This window comes from Mya arenaria, chromosome 4 (genome assembly GCF_026914265.1).
Source record: "Mya arenaria isolate MELC-2E11 chromosome 4, ASM2691426v1".
In the NCBI taxonomy this organism is placed as follows: domain Eukaryota; kingdom Metazoa; phylum Mollusca; class Bivalvia; order Myida; family Myidae; genus Mya; species Mya arenaria.
This window is the reverse complement of record NC_069125.1, coordinates 15,055,703-15,069,848: the sequence shown is the minus strand read 5'-3', so window position 1 is coordinate 15,069,848 and position 14,146 is coordinate 15,055,703.

Here is a 14,146-nt window from a genome sequence, read left to right as displayed (position 1 = left end):
TAGGTCGGGAATTATTATTATTATTTTAGTTTGGTACTGGTTTGTTTGCTTTGTTTTAGTCCTTTTTCCACAGAATTTCAGTTATATAAGGCCATTGCTGAGTATCGCTGCAGTTAGGTGGTGTGTCATTGCCAGTTTTGTTGTCATTCGTCACACACCTTCCGAAAGCAAAACATGTTGATAATTAAATGTGACAATACTGACCTGCTTCAGCATCTCAAAAACATTTCTCTGCCATTCTCCAAGAAGTAAAATTAGGAATAATTTATAAACTGTACAAAAGGCAACAGACCCATGTTTCAGTCCAAGTTTAAAAGAAAGTCACATTTTGTCAGGCACCAGCCTATGCCAGAACTCCCAGTATTTTATATTTCCTTTCAATACTAGTAGTATGTTGCCCTGCTGCTATTTTATTTAAACTTTTTTTTATGATTGCATCTGACAACATGACAAGTGAGATGGGTCATGCCTTGTCCTGCAGTGGTGGGTGGGGTATATTAAAATTAGACCGGCATTCAATCTTATGTGTGGGAAAACTTATACTATTATCCAGAGACATTTTGTTCCATTGTATATACCTTACTCTAAAGAACGAAAAGTCGGAGAATTTCCCGATAAATTGTACGACAGGAATATCGTACAGCTGTTCTTCATACAAACGGGTCCATGGCCCCTTGTCGGATGTTGACATGTCAATCTCGGATACAGATCCCGGCTCGAACAAAAACATTATCTCTACATGTTCTAAACTCATCTTGGATGTTATGAGCTTAAACTCCCGACGTTCTGGAGTGTTGTTTTTCGCAAGTCGCACCAAAAAAAACAGTAGGGTCGGCGATATTTTCCAGATAGGGTCGGGTGACCCGAACCACACAATTTATTTTTTTAGGCCTTATTGGTATCTTGTTAGAGCGAACTCGAGTGTAAGGGCCTACAAATAAACCGGTTTTTTAATAAGAACAAAAATATGGTTGCAGAATATCATTAATTATTTATAAACAATAAAATTTTGAATTATAATTGTCTATGAACCTGCAAAGATATATGTTGTGAGCATAAGTGTAGTCATTTCAATGAAGTACTGTCTACTCAATCGCTTGTGATGTTGAATAGTGAAGAAAATGTTGAAACAAAGAAAATCTTTCAACTCTGTTTGCCCGCAGTATATTTTTTCTCGAACTTGTATTAGCTTTTCCCCCGCCAGTACGTTTTTCTCTCGAAATAAAACTTGCCTTTTCCTCTCAGGTCCTCTCTCGGCAGTAGTAGTTACAAATTACTGTTTAAATGTTTTGAACACTTATAGAAAATGTAATACCTGTAGTTTTTCCACTACAATAAACACATTTCAATCATTTAAAGTGAGTCACCATTGAAGTAGCCTAAAAGTGTTGTCAGTTCATGTTTACGACGTAGACTTGATCAGGGATGGTGACTTTGGTACCATCCATGACCGATATCGCCCCTATGAATAAAACAATCGTGGCCTAAAGTCGATCCTACTTGTTCTTATTGGGTGGTTTGTGTTATCGTATCAGCCAATGCTGTGCAAGCGGTTAAAAGGTTCCGTCAGAGAAATGAAAATATTTGATTTAATTTAAAACTATTTGCGTAAGTTAAGTTTATAAAGTTAGTATAAGTAATAATGATATGACTCACTGGAGAAGTAAAAATGACATAAACAACAAAACAAGTGCGTATTTGTAACTTCTTATGCTTCTATATGATGGGTAGTTTTGAGAATTCATTTAGGTTACCATATAAAAATATAAAGCAATCGTACACATTCTTTGACATATGTACGTGAAGTAAGCGGCCTAGCGGCCTAATAAAATATGTTTTCCGATAATATATCTAAAGCCTCGTTTCTGAACGAGCATCCTGGTGGCTTTTTGAAACAATTTCGGTCTGTTTTTTAATTAAAATATATTCAAAACATCTCCATTGGTGTCGTGTTGTGACACAAGACTGACATTTTATGATTTACATAATTGAAAAAAGCAAACTGAACGTCAAAGAACAATTTTTAATTTGATTCTCTTTCAAACTTCACGCCGCTAGGCACCAGACCGCTAGGCCGCTAATTTCACGCCGCTAGGCCGCTAACATCACACCGCTAGGCCGATACAGGAACTTCATACGTTTGCACAATTTGTCTTTTATTTCCCTAATGATATTCAAGCGGTGTTTCACTGAACATCATCTTTTAAGACGTTGACGATGACGAAAACGATGATGAAAAGAAGGTGTCACGTAGCTCCACGTAGGCATCATAGGTTCGAGCCTGCGTATGATTTTCAACGATGTGCTTTTTTTGTTTTAAAAAGTAAGAATAAATGTAGTGGTATGGGTTTATGCTTTTAATATGTAAAAATAAATGCATTTAAAAACTGATTTAGTAGTGGTATACGCACACTGCCCCTGGGTGCTACATAATATCTTACTAGCATTACTTACTTCACGACCTTTATTAACTGTAAAGAATATTTCATTCATAAAGTTGTAGTTAAATTTCAATAAATGACAACTTTGGTAATAAAAGCCGAAAACCAGCTCTTGGTTGTACGTTAAGTTCAGCGAACTCAATTAATCAAGACATAAAATGTCGAAACCCCAATTAACATCCATTTAAGTTTCAAATATACGAGTACTCACCTATTATTGCTCGGCTACTATCAATTAAAACTACAACAGAAAATTGAAACCGTCAATTATTTCTTTTGCCATTCATTGAAATTTGTATCACAGTAGGTTTACGTGATAGAACCTTTACAAAATGGGTAATATTTCATACTTTCGTCGATAGATTTGTGTAAATGATAAACCGTCCGTCAGTTATATGGGTAGTTAAAATGATTACATCAAGGGAACATGTGTACCAGGTATTTTTTGGAAAATTGGTATTTATGTATTGTCCAAGGTCAAGGTACTAAGTCACTGGCCGGGTCGAACTCGTATGGATGAAGGGAAAGCGTAACACAAGCTTTGAATGAAAATTTCATTCATATCATTCAGCACGCCAAGTCAAACGGACTTCCGTTCGGAGGGTTTTCGAATGTCGAAGTACCTCGATGGAAATGGCCGAGGTGATCCGATTGCACACAAAGTACCTGGTTATTACATACGTATCGAGAGAAGCTTATGTTCTTGAGGATGAGGGCCTAAAAACACATTTGGTTCGGGTCATCAGCTCCTACCTACGAGAAAGGCGTATAGTCATTTGTTAAAAAAATGAAAAAAAGATATTGGTGTTTGATATGTTGCTTAAGACTTTTAAAGCTGCACTTTACCGTGTTTACAACTTTTTTTATTTTTGTTTTTGAAAGATGAATTTTTTTTACGTAAATATCTGCAAACCAATGACAAAAGATTGCTGACAAAATATCAGATCGCAGATTTGCATATTTCCGTTCTAAAATCAATGTTTTATGGACTAACGGTTTAAAAAATGCATAAAACATTAATTTTTGAACTTAAATATAAAAATATGCGATCTAATTTTTGTCAGCAGTCTTGTATCACTGGTTTCTATGGATTTTCGCAAAAATTGGCTCGTTCCAAGACAAAAAATAAAAAAGTTGTCAAAACGTTCAATCTGTGAGAAAGCAGCTTTAAAGCTTTATACAGAATATAACTTTGACACCATTATCCGATGATGACTTTAACGATCTTCTATTAAGCCCAATCAAAATAATAAAAAACCTACCTACCCTACCTGTTTTTTGAAAAGGATGTAACCTTAACCAAACCTATCTTTTGGATAAGGGTTAAATGCAGGAACGGAACTAATATTTGGCGTTATATATGTGTTTGCAATGTGTTAAGGAGCACCCCCACCCCATCCATCCCACCTCGAATGTTTTGACAAGGTCTAGTCTAATATGATGCATTATGGTGTTGTTTTTTTCTCCGGCTCAACGGGTATGTGGGTAGTTCACAGTGTTATGCACCAGTCAGTTGTAACCACGCCCCCCCCCCACAGGTCCGGGGATAGCCGGGGAAATGGGCCGTGTTTTTACCTATCAGGTGGCCCCGGAGTGCCGGGTGAATGCGGTGGTTTTGTCTTCGCGCAAAATATAGCGGGGAATATGCCTTACCTAGGGTCCCTGGGGTGCGGGGGCATTTGGCGGGGATTTGACCATCAGTTCGTCCTCGTAGGACGGAAATTTTATCCGGGGTTGGCTGGACCGGAAGTCAAAGTTCCCGCTATTACCCGGACCTGGTGGGACCGTGGTTACAATTGACTGGTGCATTACCTCAAAGGGGTTCGTCAAAGCAAAAGTATACCTATTAAATACAATACTTATAATTTTATTGCAATAATATGATAATAATTTTCGTTTCCAGCTTCTAGTTTGATCTTCCATTGATTGGTACTTTAATCAGTAGTATTTAGGGACACAACCCGGGGTTTTCGTTAGACGGTGCGCTGTAAGACCGCGTAAGCTACGTGTGAGCTATAAATGCGTTTCGTGAGAGCTATTGCATTGCGTTTAAGTTATATACATATATGCATAAGTTTACCCAATATATAATAAATATTGAACCAAAAGGTACGATACATTATAATATAGGTGAAAAGTCCGCCCGTTTGTCTAGTTGAACTAGTGTTAAATCTAAACAACTACAAACTATTGCGCAATATTTGAACTATTTAGCACGATTTATGTTGGGTGGTCAGTCGGTCATCTGAAGTAGCATGACTGCGGTCAAACAATATCTTGATGTCCGCCGCCACCGACAGTAGAGGCGGCGAAGTTATTGAAGTTTGATGAAGGGCCGAAACTTCCTGTAGATGATACTATGGTTACATAGCTATTCGGTTGTGGTAATTTGAGATTTTGTGATCAGTAATGTCATATGTCCAGATATTAAACTGACCCTGTAATTACAAGTATCACAATTTTAAAAGGAATATAATTGAAAGGAATCTTTCATTAGTATTCAAGTATATATCTATATATTTGTATTTGATCTTACCATTATCCCCTATGCAGAATCTATGGAAATTAATAGTTTTATGAACAGTAAAAATATTCTTTCAGGCTTGCATGTATTTGATATGGTTCAAAAATAGTCTTCAATCTCTTTAGAAGTTGAAATCCCATATCTTAAAGTGCAAATGTTCAGCAAAGAAAGAGTATTGGTGAAGATATAAAACAGCTATCAAGAGAGATACGGTACCTGCTGACGCACTTCACAATTGCCCGGCAAATATGGCCATTTGGAATTTTCATGGTCTCAAAGCAAACATTCTTGTCACATTTTTAGACAGTAAATCGTATACGTTTATCAGTTATTTTGGGGAAATTGGTATTTATTTACTCATAAATTCAGAACCTGGTCTTTAATTCAGTTCACCGAGAGACTAGGTACACGTGCACATATAGCGGGTCATCTTTCATTCGGAACTTCTAGGCCATTTTCCATCGAAAACAACCACGGATGTATGCAATACATAAGTAGAGGAAGCTCGTAAAGATTAGAAATTTTAGTGCTTTTACGTGTTTTTTTTGTATATCTAAGTTTAAATTAATTGCCAGTGAAGTGTTTTATTGCATAAGTAATTAAGATTCTAAAGAGCAAAGTCATGAAGTTTTAATGCTAATTACTTCGCGATCTACTAGCAGCGTAGTTATATGTTAACATTTCTGACATTGTAAACCGTCCATATACATCCGATGTTGTTTTCGATTGAAAATGGCCGAGGTGTTCCGAATGACTAAGTGTGTGTTTACAGCAGCCGTCCACTACAGCCCTGATCACAGTGGCTTGATGACAAGAGTTAATATAAGTCCATCTAGCCGTAATAAATCAGCTCAACCTGCCAAATAATTTGTCAAATCTCATCTTATGTTTACATAGAATGTTGAAACGTTGCCGATTTGAAAGACTTGCAAAGCCTCGCAGAAGGCTTTGATCCCGAAGATGGCGAGTTAATGGCGATGGGTTCCCGAAACATTCCGAATGGTTGCAGATTGTTTGCCGAAGATCACGAAGCCGTCTCGAATAAAACATTCGGCGTATAAATTTAAAAATTGGAATTATTGATGCTGAAGTTTTTGTTTTGATAATCCCGATTTGGCCCCGAATTGCCGAGAATGTTACGGAAGGGTTCCAGGACATCGCGAAGACATGGCCGAGATATCCCGATATTGCTAATTCCGATTTCGGGAAACCGTCAGGGCTTAGTGGACGGCAGGTCTTGGAGTTAGGGTTCAGGTGCGGGTCTAGCATTTGGCGTTATATTTGTGGTTTAAATAAGAGGTGTTTACGGGGGAGATACCTCTTCCCCTCCTAGCTCTTGTTACGTAATTTAAGTCGGAAATGGTGCATCTTGTCGTATTTTATCTATTTGTCCCCGATATTATTTACAATTTTACGGGTAGTGCGTGTCGGGTGCATCTCCCTTCCTGTTAAACCTGCTATAGTGAAATGTTCTATTTTAATTGAGCATTTAATATTCTCGATAAAATTATCAGATTCATACATCTAAATAATATTAACAATGAACGTACACAAATAAAATACACCCACTACAGCACGACACTAAGACAAACATGTACGAACACGTGTTCTGGTATGTTTGCAAATGTTATCCGTATAGTTCTGGTACAAACACACGGCCTTTTAGTGGGTTACAAGTTACAACAACAAAACCAAACAAAACAATAAAGTTGAGAAGGTGAGCGAGAGAGTTACCAGGGGCGGCTCCAGGTTTTGACGTTAGAGGGTGCGTAACTAATGGGCGTAAGCTTTTGACTTGCGCCCCTCCCTCAGACAAAATTTATTTGGTTTAAAGATGCACTCTTACTCCCACATACGAATTACCACAATCAATTAATACTATTGCTTTATTATTCCAAAAAGGATGAGCAAATGTCGAAAACAATGGTTCTAATGAAGGATACCTATTTTAATTTGAAAGAAATGTGCATAAAACACAGTATTTCTAGTTTCAAACCGTTAGAGATTATAGTAGTAATCACAGTAAATCTTTTAGCATTCACCAATCATTTTATATGTTTGCGTTTTCAGCTATTAAATACACGGTTACAATCTTGTTAATATTTCCCATAAATGCATTATTTAGTAAGTTGTTAAAGGTTTATCAGTCAAAATATATGTTTGTTATACATGTGTATGCATTGCATTGATATTGAATAAGAGTGTCACTTTAAAGTGTTTGCAGGTGGTGGGAGTCTGGGAATACTCCCCCGAGAAAAAAAATACAATTTCTAGCCGGTAATGGTGCATTTTAAGCGTATTATATTAATTATTTTCTCCTATATTAAAATAATAAGTAAACTTCAGCGTTTTAGGGGGGAGGGTCGCGCGCCGGGTCCGCCCCTACCCCTGGATCCGCTTTTGGATACAACACCAAAACTAAACAAAACAACAAAGTTGAAAAGGTCATCGAGACAAATTTGACCAGGCCATCACCATTCACAATAGTAAATCTAATCACCATTGTTACAGTAAAGAGATGTTCGATAGAGGCACAACAATTAAACTGCAATTAAACCTTTGTGACCTGTATTTTCCAATGCAATAAATCAAGCAGTGGTGTTTAGTTCCAGCAACGGGCATCACTTATTCGGAGATGAAACCAAATTATCGGCAACATCTATTCAAAATAGCTCCACTCTACCGAAGATAATTGTTGCATATAAATTATCGGCAAAATCTAAACAAAATAGCTCTACTCAGCTAATCTCAACTCAAAATTCTTTTATTCATACTCACATTTTACAATTGAGTAATAAAGTGCATGAGCTGTTTGCTTAAACAAAGGTCTTTGATCATTGAAAAATCTTCGTGCATGGAGAAATGATTTTGTCATTATCATCATTATTGCACTAATCTGACTTATTTGATGGGTGCTTTTACGTCATAAATGACAACACACTGATTTTTTTTTATATTTCGTCAATGTTGCGCTCACTTTTAAAACTTGCTTAGTAATAGTTATATGACATGAATTAAAATCTTAATGATTTAGAATGGGCGGAGTGAGCGTAGCGAAATTTTAACAATTTCTAGTCCGGAATGAAGCATATGGAGCGGATTTCATTACCTTTTTCTCCGATATTGACACCATGGTTCGACTGTACAATTAAAGTCAAAACGCAATCGTTCAATACGTGTTTTGTTAAGGTGGTCCCGGAATGTTTAATTAAGTGAAAAATAATCTTAGGCATGTAATTAATTAATTTTAAAGCAGATTTTGTCCCAGCTTTATAAACTGCTGCTCATTTTAATTCTTAACTCACAAATGGTTTGATATTGTTTCATATCGTATATTGCACGCCTCAAACGTAAATGACGCAACGGCATTGGTCCAGGACTGGTCACGCGGTGACCCCATATTTTTCCACAGTGGGTCACCAAATTTATATCGTACCAAAATGGCGTCTATTTTCCGATTCCGATAAATAAATGAAACGTTATGGGGTTAGTAGGTGTCCCGATATGGGATATACGGGGCACAGGGGAGAGCGAAGCTCGAACCCGAATATGGAGTCCTGTGCCCCGTATATCCCATATCGGATCACCTACTAACCCCGTAACTTAATATAATATTGTTCCTGGCCAAAAGCTTCTGTATTGCCGATATTGCTAATACAATTTGAAAACTTGAAACTATATCAGACATACTATTATCAGGGGCGTAGCCAGGCTTTACTGAATGTTACGCACGAAAGGGGGGGTGTGAGAGGGGGAATATCCATGCAGCCGTATAGGGGTTGGGGGGGGGGGCGGTCTCCCCAGGGAATAAAAAGAAAATGGAACTAACATGTTGGGCACTGATGTGTATTTGGAGGGATTTATAGGTTCGAGGCCGCCGACTTTGTAGATACCTAGAGACTATAGCTGATCTTCCCTTTATCCTTATATCACTGTTTAGCTTGGCCCTCGACTTTTAGGCCATTTTTGGCCATATTTATTGAATCATTTTTCAAATTGATGTTACGCACACGCGTAAGTGCGTAACGCTGGCTACGCCCCCGATTATGTCTTCTTATTGAATAAATGACACCTCCTAGAATTCGTTAATCATACTCAGCATGTACAAACCAATTTTTTTATGTAAATTAAATTGACAGACGTATTCAGAAACGTTGCTAATCTTTTCATGTTGTAAACTTTAATGAGAATTTAATGAGTATCCAATGACTGCGTTTTCTTTGATTCAAATGCAAGTTATGCTATATGGGTTTTTTTATTATCATTCATGTAATCAATGTTTACAGGGTGTTAAATATATAGGCCTTCTGAATGAAAGAAAAAACACACATAATTTTACCATAATCAAAATTTAGCAAAAATAAAAATGACCTACTAATGCTCAATTGTCAAAAACTTACCAGTCAAGAAACAAATCCCGTTTATATATATTTTGAATTACTAGTTGTTACGATTATGGTTATTAATTCTTTATAAAATTCATTAGAACCATCTGAGGCCGTATTAATATAGCTTCTCGGGGGCGCAGCTAGGCATAAAAACGTGTAGACCCGATTGTTCTATAAGATTTTTTTATATGCAAATTACACAAAATAAACCAAAAAATAATAGAGCTGCAAAAGGCTGACCTTTCTCATACGATGGTCGGAGCAAAGAGGCCTGTATAACCATGTGCTTTGTAGAGGGCGCGCATTGCGGCCAATCAGATCAGTATAATAAGTTACGTCATGCAATTGCTCGCAATATGGTTATAGAGCACCATTAATTAAATGCATTAGAAAGATACCAATAACGAAAGTTATCCTTAAAGGAATAACTTGAAATATTTCCAATAATTAAAATAAAATCAAGCAATACAGCCTGCATGTAGTATAACTGAGATATTTAAGCATTTCGAGATTTTCTGACATTGTTAAAATACGGTCTAGAGTTAATCATAATAATGTTATGCTAGTGACCCCTTTGATAAATGCGACAAATATTTTTGGTTAAATGTCAGTAAATTTTGTACAGGTCATATGACAGTAAAACATGAGTCAAACCCCATCAAACACTGAGATTGTAATCATGGTCTCAGAACGTTTTGAAAGCTGCAAACCCACATATTGAACGTTTTGACAACTTTTTTTTTTATACTTTTTTGGCTTAAACCGTAAAGAACGGTTTAAGCCACACAACATTAATTTTCGAACGGAAATATGAAAATCTGCGATCTGACCTTTTGTGAGCAATCTAATATCATGAATTTGCTGATATTTACGCAAAAATTTGGTCTTTCCAAGACAAACAATAAAAAAGTTGTAAATAGGGTAAATCTGTGAGACGGTTCAGCTTTAATAGTTGACATGGACCCAGTTAATATAAATAGTTGCAGCTGTGTTTTTATTATTGACTCCATAGTCTTAGTGGGACTACATTTCAAGTGCATTTATATTAAACTGTATTTTTTATGTATCAATACGCTCTGTTAGTTTAATGATGAGAGCGTTTGAAGTATTTTTATGAACGAAGGAAGGACGGACTAATTCAAATGATGATTCTCCTAGCTTTGTAGTTAATATTATACTCTCTGTCAACGAGGTCTGATGAATGGAAAGTTATTGAGTTGTAAAGACCATTTACATTACTTATAGGTGAGCAGGTTTAACCACTGGATTCAGTAACCAATACATATGAGTCCTTCTTTAAGGCGAATTATTTTTTTATCTATATGTTTGTTTCAGGTTTTCCGACTGACCCTGCTTTTTGGCCCGACCTTAAACCTTTTTATTGCCTCGAGAAATATTTTTTTTATCATTTGTTTGGATTTTTTTCTTTTGAAAGTTCTGAATGAGTTGTTTTATTTATTTTATTTTTATTTTTTTTTTGGGTGGGGGGTGGGTGGGAGGGGTTGGGGGTGACTTTTAACAATACCAGTGATGCTATTTCAGATTGTATAGATGTTCTTAAGCATATACAGTCAAACTCTGTTATCACGGTGTTCCGGCTATGTCGAACTATTTTCAACTTTTTTGGATTTTTTAAGATATGTTTGTTTTTCGGTTATATCCAGTGTTCGTTATCTCGAAGCATTTTCCGAGGTACCAACAACTTCGAAATAGCGAGTTTTACTGCAGTTTATAGTTTAGGTAACAGAAAAATCTCAAGAAACAAATATTTTTCAACATACCTATCATATTTTTGGCGCATGAAATCCGAAACAAACATACTATTTTTTACGCCTTACGAAAATAAAATGGTGCAAATAGTTTTGGTTTTGTAGGAATGCGGTCAACACTTGTGTACATGAAGTATTTTGACAATCCTGAGGTCGGTTACAACTGTAGCATGTAATATCAGCCTTTGAACATGCCTTTTTATTTGCAACATGAAAGATGATACGATGTATATAACATGTAACTCTCTGTGCCCTTGTTACAAAATACCATGAAATACGCGAACTTCCCGTGACTTTCTGAACCGCTCACTTCCTTTTTAACACAAACACGGGCTTTCTGTTGTCGAATGTTGCATTTAAATGACGAGATTCAGGGGTGGGTCCAGGATACGATATTAGAGGGGCGTAACTTAGGGGCTAGCGCCGCTTTCTTAGAACCGAAACTAATTTTGTTTAATGTGTTTGGAGGGGGAGTTAGGGGTATTCCCGCAAGACATTTTTAACAATTTCTAGTCCGAAATGGTGCGTTTTGGGGTATAATTAATTACCTTTTTCTCCTTTATTTTAATAAAAAGTAAACTTAGACGATTTAAAGGGGGGTGGGGGCACGCCCGTTGCGCGCCCTTGAATCCGCTAGTGAGATTTGCCTATGTGGTGAACTATTAAGTTGCATTTACCACAGGGGGAAAACAGGTGAGCATATAAATGCCGCATACTTTCAATGACAGAAAACATTGGTAATGGCCAAATCCAAATATATTCAAATTTGACAGCATTTTTCTGTATTTTGCTTCATCGGAACACCTCGGCCATATTTCATCGAATGTATGCCGGTTAATAAGTAAAAATAGTTCGTATATTTATTCAAAACATGTTTAATCAATTGTAGTGTCCAAACGTGTTACTTGTATAACTAAGTCCAAATTCATTTCCAGTGAAGTATTTCATTGCACGGAGAATTAATAGTAAATCTAAAGTAAAATCCTTCATTTTAACAGCTAAATTGAAATCACTACGGGATTGTCAGTAACCGTCCATATATATCCGAGGTTGTTTTCGACCGAAAATGGCGGTGTTCCGAATGTATGTATTTGATATGTCTAATATAAAGAATAATTAATGCATACATACATAAAATTATTTTCTGACTAGGGTATCCGATTACAAACATGTCAGTTTTTGAGGCCTAGTGACCTCATATTATTTTAGTATCATTTGAAAGAGTTTACGGGTATAGTAGAAATACGTAACAATATGTATTTACAATGATGTTACCAGCAAGCTTTTGGACTTTGTCAATTGAATATTGCAAAACAGGCCTTATCACGTCGGAGTTCAGTAGAGTTTTAGGTTATTTATATTACAAATTCAGTCGAACCTCGTTGACTCGAGCTCGCTTGGCTCGATTTTCTCGTTGGCTCGAACTGGATCAAAGGGACCGATTTTATTAAACTGATTGTAAGCATTCCCGCTTGGCTCGAACTCCCCGGGTCTCGAGGTATTTTTGACGTTCCCTCGGAGTTCGAGCCAATGGGGTTCGACTGTAATGCTATTGGTATAGTTTCATTTTAATGTTGCAAAATTTTAAGTTTGTAAGTCTTCATCGAGAGCTTTTTTGTATGTTGACATCATCTTATTTAAGAAACGAGTTTATAAAAATGCTATTTAATCACCATTTAGTTTTTTCTAAACTAGCTTTATGCCTTTATAAAAGAGTGCTATCGGGTGAAACTATTCCAGTAGCATTAGCAATATATTGTTTAATGATGGATGCCATTCCTTAATGTTTACCTCGGATACCTTATAGAATATGGTCATTTTCATCGATGATTGAAAAGGGTCATGTTTTCTTTTATCACACACAAATTTAAACATACCCCCAAGGTGTGAAGAGTATAGAAATTCGACAAGTTCGTGCAATATCAAACTGTATTGAATGATTTAAGAGCTGATAAGCATTCCAATATTGTGAAGATGTTCAAATGAATTCAAAGACTCACTCTTTATACCTGCAAATAAAATATGCAGTTTAATTGACAGTTTAATCTAGTCTCAAATGTGACAATTTACAAACATTAACATGAATTACAAGTCAGTTATTAAAGAAAGCGAATGAAACACAATTTCATTGTAAATAATCGAATACTCACATGACACGCTCATGTCCATAACAAGTTACATGTACATTTTGTACATGTATATGTTGTACATGTTTTCCGAGAAACATCAATTTAGTCATTTTTAAAAAATCGAAGTGTCTACGTGACATGTATTAATTATTAATTATAATACATGTATTTTGTATTTATTGAAAGTCATATACGTGTATAACTGCAGTATAGTAAAGTTAGGCTTATCAAAATATAATTCGTTTAAGGTTACGCACCGTCCCCCCCAATAAACAACAACAGCAACAACAATTACAACAACAACAAACATAATAATAACAAAAACAACAACAACAACAACAACAACAACAACAACAACAACAAATGAAAACACAACAACAACAACAACAACATCAAATGAGAAGTTTCCGTGTCAATATGATATAATTTTGGTTGAGGACCACCAAACCCCTTCACACTTTTGGAACTTACGTTTGTTTCAATTCCTGACAAAAGGGGCCGATGTCCTTAAATGCGTCACCAAGTGTCCAGTCTAACGTCAAATCCAGGGGCCGTGATAACGAACAGTCTTAAACTGAGTTCAGACTCTGACTTAAAAAGCACTTTTATTAAATGACAAAGAATCATGTTTATTCTATTCGGTACACAAAAAATAAAATGACATCTTCAAATAGTAATATTTAACATACAGCATTTTCATCATCAATACCATGGGCGGTACGAGGATTTCACGTTAGAGAGGGCGTAACTTAGGGGACGTAACCTTTTGACCTGCACCCGTCCCTCAGAACCGCTCTTGCCATGGAGGGGGGGGGGGGGAGGGGTATAATCCCCTACGAACGATTAAACAAGTTCTTGTCCGAAATGGTGCATTTTGTATGTATTTTGTTCCCTT